The sequence below is a fragment of the Meriones unguiculatus genome, chromosome 9, assembly GCF_030254825.1.
Source record: "Meriones unguiculatus strain TT.TT164.6M chromosome 9, Bangor_MerUng_6.1, whole genome shotgun sequence".
Taxonomy (NCBI): Eukaryota; Metazoa; Chordata; class Mammalia; order Rodentia; family Muridae; genus Meriones; species Meriones unguiculatus.
Genome location: NC_083357.1, coordinates 26,007,633 through 26,024,519, shown reverse-complemented (window position 1 = coordinate 26,024,519; position 16,887 = coordinate 26,007,633). Strand labels below are relative to the sequence as shown.

General features: G+C 39.1%; 1 protein-coding gene across 2 annotated transcripts in view; it reads left to right on the top strand.

Moving 5' to 3' along the window:
- The window catches only part of Fhit (fragile histidine triad diadenosine triphosphatase), a 1,530,368-nt gene that overhangs the window by 337,383 nt on the left and 1,176,098 nt on the right, over positions 1-16,887 (top strand). The window lies entirely within an intron of this gene.

The following is a 16,887-nucleotide window of genomic DNA, read 5'->3' as shown; positions in this document are numbered from 1 at the left end:
AGAATGAGTAAACAAGAATGAAGACAAAAAGAAAAAAAAAATTTTTGGTTCGTTCAGTGAGGACTAAAGTACACCAGGGCTTTGTGCCTGGGATTTGGGGAACACTGGTAATAATGTGGTTTGCTATCAGCTGTGCTCTTACCCAGAATGCCTTTCACCTCTTGATTGTGTTTCCAGATCTTCATCCTACTCTTTCTCTTTCTCTCTCTGTATCAGTTAAATTTGTTCTGTAACTATTGTATACATGTACATAATGCATTCTGAATTCTCCGACCTTCTGCTCTCTGTTATCTCCTGTCAACCACTCTGGTTGGCAGTGTGAACTGGGAGAGCAGAACTGAGGTGGACTAGAGTCTCACACAACAGCCAACTTTATTCAGAGCACGAGGCAGTTTATTCTCTTAGGATTAAGAGAACCACGTGAGCAAGGTGTTCAAAACAAGGACAAGCCACATGTGACAAAAACATGTTTTTCCAGAGAGGCCTCGGAATAACAGCATCTGAAGGAGACTCGCTCCTATTAGCTACACCTGGGAGGCACAGAAAGACACATTCCAAAAACAACCCTCTTTTTGAAGAAGCTGGGGTCACAAGACTCCTGTCTTGTTTTCTTGGAGTTTTCTCTCAAGTTTTTCTCAACTCAGAATTGCCCTCACAGGACTGCATTCTTGTACTGTGTTCTGACAATTTGCCAGTCCACCAAAGATGCTGCGAGGTCCAGGCTGTGACCCACCTGGAAGATTAGTTGCAGCACAGCCCTTCTTCCAGTCTCCTGGCTCGGCACCCCTCTCCCTTGATGCTCCCTTGATGCTCCACAAGCCTTAGAGTTTGTGATTTAAATGTCTGGATGGGGGCTGGGCCTTCTTTTTTCTTGAACCTACTTTCTACTCTCTCAGCCAGCACAAGAACCTTCTCAGGGTTCCTGACATTGCTCACCCTACTCATTGCCTCTCATTATTAATGTTTTAAACTGTATCTTAATCATTCATCTTCCAAATTGTGTTTAAGTTTCTAACTCCACATTGAGAAAGGGGTAGACATTGCAATCTGTTCTTCTAGAACTCCACGTCTAATAAGAACCTATTAAACACTGAATCAAATGAATTTCAGCCAAATTAGGTCAATACTATTTCCTCAACCAGAGATTCACAACAATAGTGTATATATATATATGTATATATATATATATATATATAGAGAGAGAGAGAGAGAGAGAGTCTGTGTGTGTGTATGTATGTGTATATATATATATATATATATATATATATGTACCTTTTATATAGTGTGTGTATGTGTTTGTATGTTTGGGATACACATTTTTATATTCTTTTGCCTTTATGGAAATTTCATTCTGAAAGTTGATTGGTGTGTATGTATATATATCAAATAATATATATTTTATATAACAATAACAAGTGCTAGGTAAAGTTAAGTGGTATAGGGAAAATAGACTAGCATGCATTTCTAAGGATTAGTTCATGAATCTTTCTCTAGTGAGATAATATCTGGGGACCGGTGAAGTGAAGGAGGGATGCCTGCTAAGATGGCAGTGAGTCCTCTAGCACCAGCAAGTAGTACCAGCAAGATCAGAGGATCTGAGTTGACAGCCTGCTTGACAAAAGCCAAAGTGGAGAGGAGAAGAAAAGAGCAGAGCTGGGTAGCTGGCACAGTTGTATTATGTAGGGCCTTGCCAGCCAGATTTAACTGTGATAGAAACCACTGGAAGCCTAAAGGGAAAGGAACGATTCATAATTTAAAATGTTTATTTTAGCTGTTGTATGTAGAGAGGACTGAAAGAGATAAGAGAGAGTTAAGTCTTCAGGAGGCTCTGCCAGAGAAGTGAGCCTGGCTGCAAGCTCTGTGATCCAGGCAACCACATGAGAAGGTCAAGGCTACACATAGACCTTGAGGGAGAGTCACTGATGTCATGCCTTTTAATGTATTTATTGTTGTGCAATGCACTCAAAGTAGCATCTATTAGGGCATTTGTTTTCATTTTGCTATTCTGTTTAAGACTTGGACTTTGTTTTAGTTTATTCTTTTTTGGGGGGTGGTCTTTCAAGATAGCACCTAACGACTAATTAGTAAAAAACCACTGTTCTTTCTGGGTCAAAAAATGTGTTCCTATGACAAATTTATTTATTAATCTTCTTCAAAAGCAATTGAATTTCTGTATTTACTCTTCAATATCTGAAATGTTGTTGGCTCTCCAAATGACTAGTGAGGAGGTAGGATATTTTTGTGTGTTGTTCTAATTTTGCATTGCCTTATTTTTAATACCCTCATCTCCACTTCATATTACAAACTTCATCAGACTGCTGTGTGCTATTCTAGCTGTCGTCACCATGGGGAGAAAATGACTAATTGAAGCTGCTTATTGATATAATAGAGCAGGTTGTGACACTTGGCAAGAATGCTGGAATGATGGGCTCCAGCTGATGTTATGTAAAAATATTCAGCCATGAAATATGCACTTGCGAATGGCTTTTTGAAGACGTCTGCAGAATGCAAATAATCCACATTCTAAGGAAATCTGCAAATTAAAGATGTGTCTGGCCAGTTAAGGTTATGAAACAATGTGACATGGGTCGTGGAATGGCCTTGAATTTGTAGCAGCAATACTAATTATTAATTATAATTATTATTAATGTCTATGCTCAGTAGCAAAAAATTAATTTGCCCTCACTCTACTAAAGTATGAAGGTATCATTTAACAAAAAATTAATGATAAACCTGCGATAATTTTGTGATTCTTTCTTTAGCGGGTATGTTCGCAGCATGAAAAGGAGCATGCATTTGAGTGTTGTCTTTGTAAATGTTGATATACATATATACTTTGACTTACCTTTGCATTTTGTTGTCATTTGCCTTAGAAATATTGGCATATATGTTCCCAAGAATCTACACGCAACAAATATTTATTATGGCATTGCATTTACCAACACATGATTTAAAACAGTGTTAAGAGTCCAAGATGTAGGGAATTCTGTGAATAAATTATTTGATATTCATAGTTTATAGTCTCCATAGTACAATTAAGATATCACAAAGAATGTTTCTATGTAGCATTATCTCTGTGATACTGAGTAAGAAAAAAAAATGAACTGTAGTTATTATTTGTGGTCATAGATTTTAAGGATAGGACATGCTTATGTGTGGGGGGTAAACACTGTACATCAGATCATAACATCAGCAGGAGACTCATTTCCAGTGTATTTCTATAATTTTTATTGTTTTCATATACATATCACTTATTTGAAAATTGTTAGATAAGAAATTGTAAGTGCTAAGATGTTTGTCCTCGGATGTTCAGAGGAGAATCATCCATCTGAGAATGGTCTTCAGTATGAGATTTCATATCTTCTATTAGAACATTTCTTCTTGGGACATCCTTTACATTTTTATTGAGTTGGAAACTCCCCCTTCCTTCATGGTGTTATGACTGCAGAATAGAGCTTAGCACTTTTTTCCAAAGTCCCTACCCTTTACATCCAGAATAACCCTTTAAAAACTTGTTTGTAAAAATGACAAAATTATCAAACCCACTGCCTCTGACCTTCTAATAGGTACACTTACAAAAATGCTAAGAATCAAGGACTTTTTTCAACAGCAAACAGAAATTAAATGCTACTAATGTTATGTATTATCAACCTTTTAAAAAGCCTATCATGCTCCCAACTACATAAATAGCAGTAGTTTGAAATGTACAGCCCAAAGCTGTGTCACTCTCTACCATTGTGTGTGGCACCGCAAGGCCCCAAGAACAATGCTTAAAATTGTGTTAATCATCGGTACAGGAAGAGGCATGTGGTGATGCTCATAAACCCTATTGCTCACGTTGTGTTTTGAGATAGGGGGTGGCAAAAGAGTCAGGGGAAAAATACACTCCTGAAAAAGTTAAATAACAACGTGTGAATTCCATTCTCTGTGGCTGCAAAAGCAACTCATTAAGTGCAAATCTGCACCGAAGTACCTGAGGTGTATGAACTATGGAGTGTAATCAGAGCTTATTTTCCTGTGGTGGAGACTGAAATTTATATGTTCCTTGTAAGCAGCACCTTCCGTTCCATTGTTATGTTCTAAGGGAGACAGAAATTTACAAGTTGCCGCTTTAACAACACCAAAAGCACTAGTTCCCGCACAGGGAAGGCAAGGTTTACAAGCTGCCATTTGACAACCTTAGTCACAGTTTTGTTTGTTTGTTTTCCTGTTCCCCCACCAGGTACAGTCAAATTCATAAGGTTAGTGGAAAATCCTCCTTTATTAATACTAGGTTATGTTGCTTGGGGGGATTCCGCAAATGGCTTATGAACATATCTAAGGGGAAAAACAAGGTAGATGTCATGAGGCAGCAACTTCTTTCAGGTACATTGAATGTATAATTAGCACTGAAGAATATGTGGAGACCATCATTCCTGGTCACGTGTCCCTATGACCCCACTCCTGCAGCTTCATGACTCTGTAGAATGTGTGTGTGTGTGTGTGTGTGTGTGTGTGTGTGTGTGTGTGTGTGTGTGTCTAGCTGGGTCTCCTATGGAAATCCACCCACCTCCATATACTCTCCAGGTCTCATCTGACCTGTACAGTACATGACATTCCTTCCAGAACCTGACCCTTCTGTTCTCTGAAGTTGGGGACTAATTACTGTGTGGAGAGTGAATTAAATGGATAGTTCATATTCTTAGCACACAATTTCCAGTATTATCTTCCACAACTACTGAAATGCTTTATTTGTATGGTATTTTCTTGTTATTAGAATTTCAGAATATATGTGCCCTGTTTCAGCGATTGCATTGTTTCAAGCTCCCGGAGGAGAGGTAGCATGATGTTTCTGTTGAGGATATGCATAGAGCTGTGTAAGTGAAACCAAGTGGCTGTGTAGCCACTCATGCGAGCAGAAAGAAGAAAGTGGAAAAGTAGCAGGTAATCCCATCATAACTAGTCTGCAAAGACGCTGCCTGTCATCCGCCTTTCTTCCTGTACATGGTTTGGAGGCAGGTCTCCCTCCATGAAAGGAAATCTCATCTCTTCCCCATCCTTGACTTTTGACTGCTTTCTTTTCTTTTCCACTTCTTTTCCTCCTTCCCTTTCTCCCTTTCTCTCTCTCCCCCCCTCCTTCCTTTTCTATTTACTTATTTATTTAAAGACAGGGTCCCACCACGTAGCTTTGATTGACTGGCCTGGCCTGAAACTCACTACATACACAAGTTGTCCTGGAACTCAAAGAGATCTTCCTGCCTTTGTCCCTCAGGTGCTGGGATTAGCGTGTGCCATCTTGCTGTGCCCTTTGGCTGGCTTTCCAACATGCTTGCTCAGGGGGTAATGGCACCGTTACTGTGTCTGAGACAACATTTTCAGGTGGAGGCTTCTGACTTTATTCTCTTAGTCCATGGAGCCATTCTGTAAAGAAATGTGACCATTCTGTGGGAAGGAGGTCATTAGAATGAAAGTCTCCCAAGAACACAGACACATAAAGAGGAGCCCAGCACGTCCAGTTAAGAGTCTGTGAACTCAAGGAAGTCACCTTGTATGTGTTAGCTCCAGCTAAGGTCAATACCATCCAGGGAGCACTGAGCCATTCCATAAAATCCTGCCTCATTAGAAAAAGTGTGGCCTCGTGGTTTCTATGCCACCGCCTCCCCTAACCCCTGCTCATGCTTTGGGCATTTGTTTCCCTAGCTGGTGCTGTTCATGGAAGGCAGAACATGGAGCCTTGAGAAACTGGGCCAGCCTGGCAGAGTGGGGCCCTAGGGACTACCAAGATTTGAAGGTTATTACCATGGCCCCTAGTTTCTCACTAGAGAAAGTCCTAAACCTTTACCGGCTGACACAGACATCACAGGAATATACATCACAAACTCTAGCAAGTACCCTTTATCTCTTATTCATTCTCCTTGTAAATCCCTCTCTCCAATGCATCCTGCCTCCAAACAAAGACCTGCTCCTTTGTTTCATCCTTTCTCTAAAAACTCCCTTTCTCTTTTAAGAGATATGCAAAGCTAAATACAAACCTAAACTGTTGGCATTGCTCACTGCTGGGTACTCCCCGCATGTATACACAATGCACATACTAATAAAGGTTTGCTTTTCTGTTGTTAATCTGTCATGTGTCAGTCTAACTTATGGGGCCCCAGATCAAGTGTCTAGGATGGAAAGGGAAGGGGCCTATCTCAGAACAAACACTTATATGTACAGAGAGTTGCTGTTGTTAATTGTTATTATTAATGACTGTCACCAGACATCCATCCTGGTTAAATGCACATCAGGCTTGGGAGCATATATTACTCTGACCTGGTGGGTAGGGAGGACCCTTTTATGAATTCATATACCTTTCATATTTCATATTCATATTCATAAAGGTATGAACTCACATACCTTTATGTGAGCAGAGGGAAGGCAGGAGTTTTTCTTTTGTTTGTTCCTTTTAAATCACCACAAGTTCAGAATAACCCTTAGTGCACATTGACGAACTTGGGGTGGAATCTTCTGTCACTCTTTGTCCTTGTATGCTGTTACTATTTGTACACAAAATGACCTCTAAAACCTGCACATGTCAAAGTCTGGTTTCAGAGTTCTTCCAGTCTTTGAGAGATGATAGGATCATGATAGGATCATTAGGACTCTAGCCTAATCACTGGATGAATCCACTAATGAATTCATCATTTTATGATATTACTGGGAGGTAATGGACATTTTCAAAGTTGGGGGTTCCCAGTGACAGAAGTAAGTCATGGGAATGTCCTTAGAGGTTGTATCTTGTTCTGACACTATGCCTGTCTCTCTTTGCTTCTTGACTACCTTGAGGTGAGCTGCTGTGCTCTGCCATGCCCTTCAGCATGATGCTAAGCCTTACCTTGGACCTGCCAGAGTGGATCGAAACCAAGTGAACCGAGACCTTTGCTACCTTGAGCCAATGGGAATCACTTCTTTAAAGCTGTTCTTCGGGAATTTGTCCAAGTGATCATGGGCTGGCTGATACATGTTTACTCCTCATCTAGTGTCTGTATGAGCAGCTTTTCTAGTTCACAGAAGAGCAAATATGTTCAAGGTTGCTGAGTCACAAGCCTGTGTAACCCAATAGGTAAACCAGCTTTCAGCTTCAAGTCTGATTCAGTTCCACAGTCCAGCAAATATGTGTCTGGCTGTGTTTCCTTTGCCATTACCATCCAAAGAGAAACTTAGCCCTCTCCAACTACCCGGTGACATGCACTGGAACATGGATTTTCTTCCCAGTCTATTTGTTTCATCTTATTCTAAAACCGAGAGTGGTGATACAGTACAGTCAAATAGTTGATTTTCAGAGTTCCTGGCATGTGTGAGTCTGCACATGTATGTGTTTAAAGGGAAAAGCAACATTGAAAGGCATTAACTGTTAGCTTTACTTTTGTTTGTAGACACCTTCATATAGTTAGTCAGAATCTTACAGCAATTTTCTAAAAGGTATTGATGTAAGAAATGTCTTCACCAGAATAAGTAAAGATTTTTTAAATTTTTAAATGTTTTATTTTTCACCATGTTGCCTCCTTAAAAAAATTAATGTAAATTCTCTCCCTCTGCTTTGAACTTCCTGATTCACTCTGTGGCATCCATCAGACAAAAGCCACTAGTGTTAGAAGATTTTGTTTTTATCAGAACATCACAAAATAAACCTTTAAAAACTGATTTTAAAGGACTCTGATATGAGACCTAGTTTGAAATTAGACTCCAGGATATCTTTTCCCTGTCAGCTTTGAAGGACTCTTCTGTGTTCTCTTGAAAGTTAAAGAAGCTGGCAGTGCTGGAAATGGCGATCCTCTGTGAGGTCAAAACCAGTGCGCTGCAGGAATCCCACTCTGTGAGTGACCTGGGCTTCCTGAAGACACCAGAACCTCTGATAGGATGCTTGCTTAGTTCTCCATGTCCTTTACAGTGGGCTTGGCAATGTTTTAAAGCCATGTGAAAGTGATGGTAGCGTGTGTGTGTGTGTGTGTGTGTGTGTGTGTGTGTGTAACCCAAGTGACACCTTTAGTAGGAAATCAGTGCTTTATGGCATGGGGAAATTGAAAATACCTCTTTGGTAAATGAGTAACATTTAAAAGGTGTGGTCTGAGATCTTCCAGGTTCTTCTTTAAGGAGAATCATTTGCTTCCATTGCTTTCGATAGTACTGGAATAAATTATATTGTTTTCTTAATCTAAGGAAGGAGGTGATTTGGCTTTGACTGCGACCTGAATCATTAAGAACTAACCGTCTCTTTCTAAAAAACACAGAATTCATTTATCTTCCCACTGCCTGCTGTTCTTCAGCACAAGAACTGATAGCTTCCTGGTAAAACTGAAATTTCCTTTCCCATTCTGAATGAATCATGTACAAGACAAATGTTTCCCTTTGGTTTCCTGCTCTTTTGGAAATGAAATATTCTGTTTCTTTTCAGATAAATATCTATCTTTCTCTGATGAATTTAAGTAATGTCAAAATACAAAATGATAACAAATTTTATTTTAAGATCTACTTTGGCTTTAGTTTGATCTAGAATCTGGGTAACATTTCATTCCATGTAACAGAAGCGGCACTCCAAAAGCCGAGCTGAAGTTGGTTTATAGACAGAGAAGTGCTGAACTGAGCCCAAAGATGAGCAAAGGACTCATTTCAGATTCATTCCTTACAGAGTGCGGACAGAGGATTACTGACTAGTGTCAGGTTACCTGTAACCTGTTAGCTTGTTTCCTTCGGGATTCATCATCTTCTATACCTGAATGTTACTCCTGTAGCTTTCTGGGAGAGTCAGGTGACTGTAGTTTTGTTTTGCGACTGTGAAACTCTTCTCTTTTGCTTTTAACCTGATATTTTGGGACCTAATATAGGAGCTTATGTCAAAACAATGATCCCCTATAATTTTATTCAATACTGATCATATGGTAAATATTAATAAGAGAAAATTTTAATATTTTTTTTGTATTCTCCGCACGAAAGTGTATGGAAGAGAACTCTGAATCTTTGTTGGTTTTTGTAATTCAAGTCAGAAAAATCAGAATATTGTTTACTTGTTAATGTTTTTTCAAATCTCCTTCTAAATTAGCTTCCTCAAGAGAATATTTGTTTTCTTTCATGGTGTTACACATAGCCATAGATAAGGTGCCCAATGTAGGCATGAGGTAATTGTGTAATCAAAGCTGATTTCTGTATCTCCGACATCTCGTTGCAAGCTTTGTTCTGAGAATCTCTTGTCCCAGTGCTGTGTAAATATAGCTCCTCAATTGTCCCCTGATATGGCAATAAAGTGGCTTACATACAATCACTGATCAGGGGAGTGAATGTGGTTGGACTTCCTGCCAGCCAGGGGAGGTGATTTAGAAGAGGAAGTAGAAGATTCAGCCACATGTAAATGTCCCGGGGGAACCAGGAGAGAGAGAGAGCTAAGCAAGAAAAGCTACAAAGTGCAAGTGTCTCTGGGATGTGTGTTAGAGAGGAAGCCAAATTAGCTTAGAGGGTTTAGAATAGATTAATATCTGCTCAGTTCTTGTGCTGTGAAGCTTGTTAAATAATATGATAGTCCCAATTATTTGTGTGATAGCCGGGTTAAGAGAGAAACTGAGAAACAAACACAGATTTATAAAATTAACTATAATAGCACATCCTTGTGTAAATGATCCTAATGGAAATCACTGAACTGGATCATGAAAAAAAAAAACAAAACAAAACGGCATGACAATAAGAGCAATGTCAGATGCTGCTTGGGAAGAAAAGGAAGACCAATAGAAGTGAAAGGGGAACAGCCAAGGCTAATTGGTAGAAGTGGAAATGGGTGAATATTACTGAAATAAATTATGTGTATATATGAAATGAAAACAGATAAAAAAAATGCAATCAGATCACCTATGGAGTTTTAAGCCTCAAGAGGCTGAAACATGGTATCCCCGAAAACAAGACTGGCTTATGTCTTTGAGAAAGTTGTCAAAAGAGAAATGAAATACCAAAGAAGAGAGAAAAAGAAGAGAGAGAATGAGAAATGAGAAGGACCATGCTAGTCTGCAAAACTAACATGGGTTATTAAATAGAAAGGAAATAAAGGTAAACGGGCAAAAGGTGAGTGGGGATCTGGAGTCTTCATGCAGCCTCTCTGCATTGATGGGTGCAGCCGCAAGCCTCTCAGCCTTCCTTCCCCTTGCGCTGAGATGCTGCCACAGTTCTGTATGGTCCCGTGAGAGGTTAGGTCACAGATGCTGCCATACCTCTGTGGTACCTTTCAGGAGTCTATTTACATACTAACTCCACCCCAAGCAGTGTTTATCTTGTGTCCATGCTTCCTAGTAAACTCTGGCTCCGGCTAGGTTTATATTGTCAATAAAGATTGCACATAGTTCTAATGTGCAGTTTCTTGTCTGCCAGTGGTTCTCAATCTTCCTAATGCTGTGACCCTTTAATACCATTCCTAATGTTGGGGTGACCCCCAACCACAACATTATTTTGTTGTTACTTCATAACTGTAATTTTGCTACCATTCCAAATGCTAATGTAAATATCTGACATGCAGGATATGTGACCCCCCCCAAGGGGGTCATAGCCCACATGTTGAGAATCACTGGCCTAGAAGAATTCTTGCTGTTTTCAGTACAGAGGACCATAACACTTTCTCTGAGTTTCTTAACTATGTGGTTATTGAGCCCCTGACACTGCTGAGATCTTCAAAAAGTTGTGCTCTGTAGCTACTTTAATACAGTGCTAAGGAGAAAGGGTTTCCTCCCTCTATCTCTGTCTGTTGCATACAAATTTCATGTCCTTGTTCCATTTCTCCCATCAAATGTGTGTCACCGACAGCCTGGGAGTGAGTTTCTGAGGCTTTCTGTCTATGCCTAGCCCTGGTTACTCCTTCTCACTAAGAACACGAGTGTCCCAAACACTGACAGTTCCTCTGGGGGAGACTGTATTTTTCCCATTCTGCCTTTTAAAGTTTTCTAATTTACTTGGTTATTATACCAGAGATTTTCAGGAGTCATTCACCTCTTCCAGTGGTGGTTATCTGATGGCCCAAGTTTATTCCCTGGAGAGTCTAACAGATTATGCCTGAGAATCATCCACCATCTTGGATACCTTAATTATCTTTTAAAATCCTTTATATATCCCTGTCACTCACCTCCTCTGTGGAATGGGAGATGCATGCTTCCATATATGGAAGAATCTCCATATACCAAGCACTCCTTAACAACACTGCATTATATGCCGTCAGCATATCAGAAATGTAAACATGTTTTCATTCCATAATGAGTGTACCCATTCAGTATGGCAGCTGTCGTTAAAAATCACCTGCTGTTATAGAGAATGTAAAGGCTGTAATTTCTTAGTCGAGAATATGAACAAAGGTGTGTGGCAATAATTAAAATCACATTTAGAAAGTAAGAAGATCCCAAATTGGAAATATGTGGATGCCTGCGCTTCTTACATGTGGACGGCCTGTCTCACTCACATTTTCTGTCCCTCACAGCTCTGTAAGGTGCCTTCCACATTGTAGGGGTTAAGTGAAGGAGTGAGTGACTGACTGTCTGAATGGCTTTCTATTACAGCTTTTCTTTGTTGCCTTGAATTTTCAAGCTTCAGATACAGTTAGAATTTCAGAATCTTCGCTGGTCCTTTTCATTTCATAAGGGACTTCTTTCTATATCTTCTTTAAAAACCCCCGATCTTTTCTCTTTTAACCTTTGATTCCTGACATTTCCCTTTCCATTTCTCACTTTCTTTTTAGTGCAACTGCCTTTGTCTGCTTCTGTCTGCTCTCCAGAGCCTCCCTTGCTTCTCTTCCATTCTGAGACTTCCCCCTTTTTGAGCTACTATTAGTGAGCTGGCTATTCCTTTGAGTTAAAGAGGGTACCCCATTGTGCTATTGTAAATGAAACCTGATTAGTTGACTAATGATATAATTTCTTATGTGTTAGGAGGGTTGGGGGCTCTACCAGCTGAAGAGATGAACCAGTTTACAATACTATCTTCAACACAGCTTCAACCTCAAACCACTTGCACTTTTGTTTTGCTTTCTTTGCTTAATTTAATGTACAGTGTATGTACATCGATGTCTATACTTTGCTTATTTTTTTCTACTTAAAAACAATACACATAGCCAACATACTATTTTTAGATCCTATGTCTACAAATATTTTAGCAGAACCCACTTCAATTCCTAAGTCCCCATTTGTTGTTTTGGCCTCTACTTAATCTTGTTTTCAGCACAGGAAAAGGAACTAACTGGAACCATCAGAAATAACCATATCAGCTGTGAATAACCATTGGGATGTGATTAATATGCTCACTCTGTCAGTTAGATGTATTGTTTATTTCAGGAAAAGAGCAGTACGCCATGATAATGAATTTTAATATAAACATTTTAGGTTCAGATCCCAGCCACCAGGAAGTGAGGTGGCATACATCTTTAATCACAGAACTTGGGAGGTAGAGACAGGAAGCCCATGGGTTCAATATCATCCTCATCTACATAGTGAGTTGAAGGCCAGACTAAGCTTTTCAAGGCCCATCTCAAAAAAAAAAAAAAAAAAAGAAAAACCCCAATTTCAGGGCTGGCAAGAAGACCCAGCACATAAAGTACTTGCCACAGGCTTGCTGGCCTGTGTTTAATTCCTGGTGGATGGAGAGGACTAATTCTATAAAGTTGTCCTCTGAGCTCCATGAGTATTCTGTGACACACACACACACACACACACACACACACACACTCACACACCCTCACTCATATTTACAATGAGAATGGATAAGATTTAAAACCAAATAGAACAATCACAGAACCCCCCCCCCCAAGCAACCTGAATGCAAGCTTACTCAAATTATTTTATTCCTAGAGGTTTTATTTCCCTCATCTGCAGAACAGAGGCCTTGTTAGTCTTGATCGTGTAGAGTCAGTCCACGTGATAATGAGTTAATGCTGCAAATCTCACTTGGAAGGCCTTGCAAGCCATCTACATCATTCTTTACTCATAGAGAGCATTAAATTAAAGAACGTCGGGGGAAGAGAACAGCTCCCCAAACACCAGTATGAGGATTTGGTTGCTAACAATTATCCATTGGCTTCTGTTTTCACATTTATATGCCATTGAAAGCATTTGTATTGTAGTTATAGATGTTATATTACTCCATGACATTTAACTTTATATTTCTCAAATTAATGATGCAACCAAGCTGTATGCCCAAGAACCTCAACACTAATATCTGACCTAACACACTGCTAACTTCTGGCTGTGTTTTTTCCACTTTGGGGAGTCCTCCCTTCCTTATTTTGTTTTCTTTCTACAAGCTCCTAGGCAAGCAGTGCACCGCTCAGCCCGCCCTGTTGTCTCTCTGGATACTTTACACTTCATCTTTGTCAAGAGGCAGAGCAGCAATGCTGTGGACTCCTTTAAGCTACAGCAATCCCCTGCCTTTTACTTCTCATTGCTTAATCTGTAATTTTTAAAGCTTTCAAGCCAACAGTACTGTGTACTACAGGATCTAATCAATGGCTTCCTAATGACTAAATTCAGTTTGAACACTTTTGGTCAAAATGCTAGCTAGGTGATGTCGCCTGCTGACACTGAGTCACACAGGTTAGTGTACCTTACTCAGCTATATCAGTATTGGCAATGCTGCTCGCTCGCTTGATGAAGGTAGTAATTGCCAGATTGCCTTATTTATATGGCTTGTTCTTTTGCTGTTGTTATTATTTTTTGTATGAATTATCTTTTGGTGTTTTGGCTTGAGATTAGCTAAATTTTCTGTGTGGTGTTAATTTAAGATAGTTCTTTCCTGAGGACTGTTGATTACTTATGCTGAGGGATCTTTTTTCTATTTTTAGTATGTTTATACAGTTCTCTTTTGATATTCTTTGGAAAACCAGAGTTTTATCCTTATCTTCTGTAGAATCAGATATGTCACAGTAAACTTCACACAACTTACACATAAACAATTGTACTATCAATTAAAGCAAAATATTTTTTCATTTGCTGTTTGTGTCATAGTTTAAAAAAAAACAGTTTGAACATTGTATTGAAATTAAGCAAGCCTGTAGAAAACCTCACACATTGTAAGTATAGAGCTTTTAAAACAATGGCCTTTTTCTTTTTGATGCGCAAACTGGGATCCCCTGAATGCAAGTCTATCTTTTTTTTAAATAATTTATTTTATTTTATGTGCATTAGTGTGAAGGTGTCAGATCCCTTGGAATTGGTGGTATAGACAGTTGTGAGCTGCCATATGGGTGCTGAGAACTGAACCTGGGTCCTTTGGAAGAACAGACAGTGCTCTTAACCACTGACCCATCTCTCCAGTCCCCGCAAGTCTATCTTTAGCCATGTCTCCATCAGTCTCTGAGTATTCCTCTGGGCAGTATTTGCATCATCCCTTAGACTTCCTATATTCATCAGCAACAGGAATCAGCAATCACTCAAACTCTTGTTTCTTGGCCTGGAAAACAGAATCTAAGATCAGAGATTTGGTCTCGAGGTGGAGGCACAATATTACTTACTTCAGCGGATAGACACATATACATGAATACATACCATAAACGATTGGTAGCCAGGATTAAAGGAGCGGTTCTGCATTCCATATTTGTATCTTTTATCCCACAAGGAGAACCCAGTGCATTGATTCATTTGTTCTCTTTTATAGCACACAGAAAATAGTTCTGAAATACTATGCCAGTACCACTGCCAGCACCCAACTCACAAGTAAAGGTCAAGATGTGTTTGCACATGGTTTTGTTCTAATATTCCATTGAAGCTATGTGTTTATGATACTTGATTCAGAAGTGACTTGAACGTACTTCCTTCTCTATGGCTATTTGCAATACATTGTTAGTTTTATCTATTTACTGCTTTTATGTAAGCTTAGGGTTTTTATTTTAAAATTTGGTGTATATTAAAATTTGCATCATTCAAACATAAGCACTAAATAAAACTGTCTTTTACACTCTATAGCAAACAGTTACGTTAATTTTTTATTTATTCTTTTTAAGAGATTGATTTGTTGTTATTTTACTTTATTTGTATGTATAAGTGCCTTATGTAATGAATATACATCATGTGCATGCCTGATTCTTTGTATACTCAATTTTATTGAGTACAAATACACACACATATGTATATACATACTCTTATGCAGAATATATCATGCCATCTATATTACTTTTTCAGTTTGATCTTTTTTCTGGCAGTCATCCATCTTACGTTATAAAGATCTCTTTCATTTCTTATTAGAACTGAATTGTAATTGTCATGTGAATGTACAAATATGATAATGCAGATGACACTGAAATTCTTCCCAGTGTTTTGTTGTTGGGAAAACACCCATCCATATGGTCAATAGTTTATGTTCAGGGTGAACTGCTACGCTGATATTGCTGTAAGTATTTAGATGGGGAAGTAGATAGACATAAATGGACAGTTTTCTTAGCTGACACTAATTTTTCTTAAATGTAGATTGTTGTCTTTGTACTATGACTAACAACACACGAGAGGGGCTGTTAATGTAGAAGAGTTCACAGCCAAGCTTTTGAGCTCTTCTCAATCTTGTAGGCAGGAAATAGTATCTTTAACCCTGATGAAGAACATTTAAAAGTGTTAAACAAGGACCCATGTAGTACCAAGGCATACCTGAAAGAAAGAAAGAAAGAAAGAAAGAAAGAAAGAAAGAAAGAAGGAAGGAAGGAAGGAAGGAAGGAAGGAAGGAAGGAAGGAAAGAAAGAAGGAAGGAAGGAAGGAAGGGAAAAAGAAAATGGAACAACAAATCAATTTTGTGAAATTTAGTAATTTAGATTGAAGTTACCAGTGAAGGGACTCTAGCCAGTCTGAGTATGGTGAGCATGGCTCTGGCAGGCCTGGCAGTTCTCTCCCGTTCTCTCTTCCCTGCTAAGAACTATTAGGCCACATCCTAAAGCTAGCCACCAAGGTCTATTTCCTTTTTTGGCCACATCCTCCTCCTGAGGCTGACTACCAAGGTCCAGCTATCAAAGTATTGATGTCCAGCAATCAAGAGCTCCCTTGGGTCACCTAATTAACATGCCCAATTAAGATTGAACACCTCATCCTAACTCTGGGTTTTCCCTTTATAAATCGCCATTTGCCTGTGGGCCTGGTTTCTCTCCTTTCTATTCAAAGGTGGTCCTTTCTCTGCCCCTCCCCGACAAACACCACTTCTCCATCCCCCTTGTTCACTTACCATTCTCCCTCACCTTCTCTCTCCTGTCTTTTTCTTGTATTCTTTGCCCTCTGTCCCTCTGTGGCAAATAAATCTTCTTTATGTTGAGAACTTGGTTTTGGGATGTCCTGAGCCAGTACCACTCCCTACAATTTAAAATTTCACTTTATGATAAAAGAATGTGTAATAGTTCTCCCAAATAAAACCATCCTAAACAAAGGCACACACTTTGAAAATACTACATTGATGGCTTTATGAGTTGACACAGGAAGGTAAGATTATAACAAATTCTTGTTTCAATACACATACAACACTCAACTGAAGTGAATTATAATACAGCAACATTTCAGTCTTAAGTACCTTCAGCTACTTCAGTGTTGAACATGAAAAAAAAAACAAAACAAACAAAAAAAAAAAAACAACAAAAACCTTAAAACAAACCGGGCTAGTCTTGAACTTACGGAGTTCCATGAGCCTTTCCCTCCCAAGTACTGGGATTAAAGGTGTGCACCACCACCACCTGACTAACATTTATTCTTAAAAGCATTTCCCTTTAAGTGTTTCTCTGCCATTCGATATTCTTCTATTGAGAGTTCCCTGTTTAGAGAATTCTCTGTACCCCATTTTTTAATTGGATTACTTGGTTTGTTGGTGTTTAACTTTTTGAGTTCTTATATATACTGGATATTAGCCCTTTGTCAGATATAGAGTTGGTGAAGATCCTTTTCCAGTCTA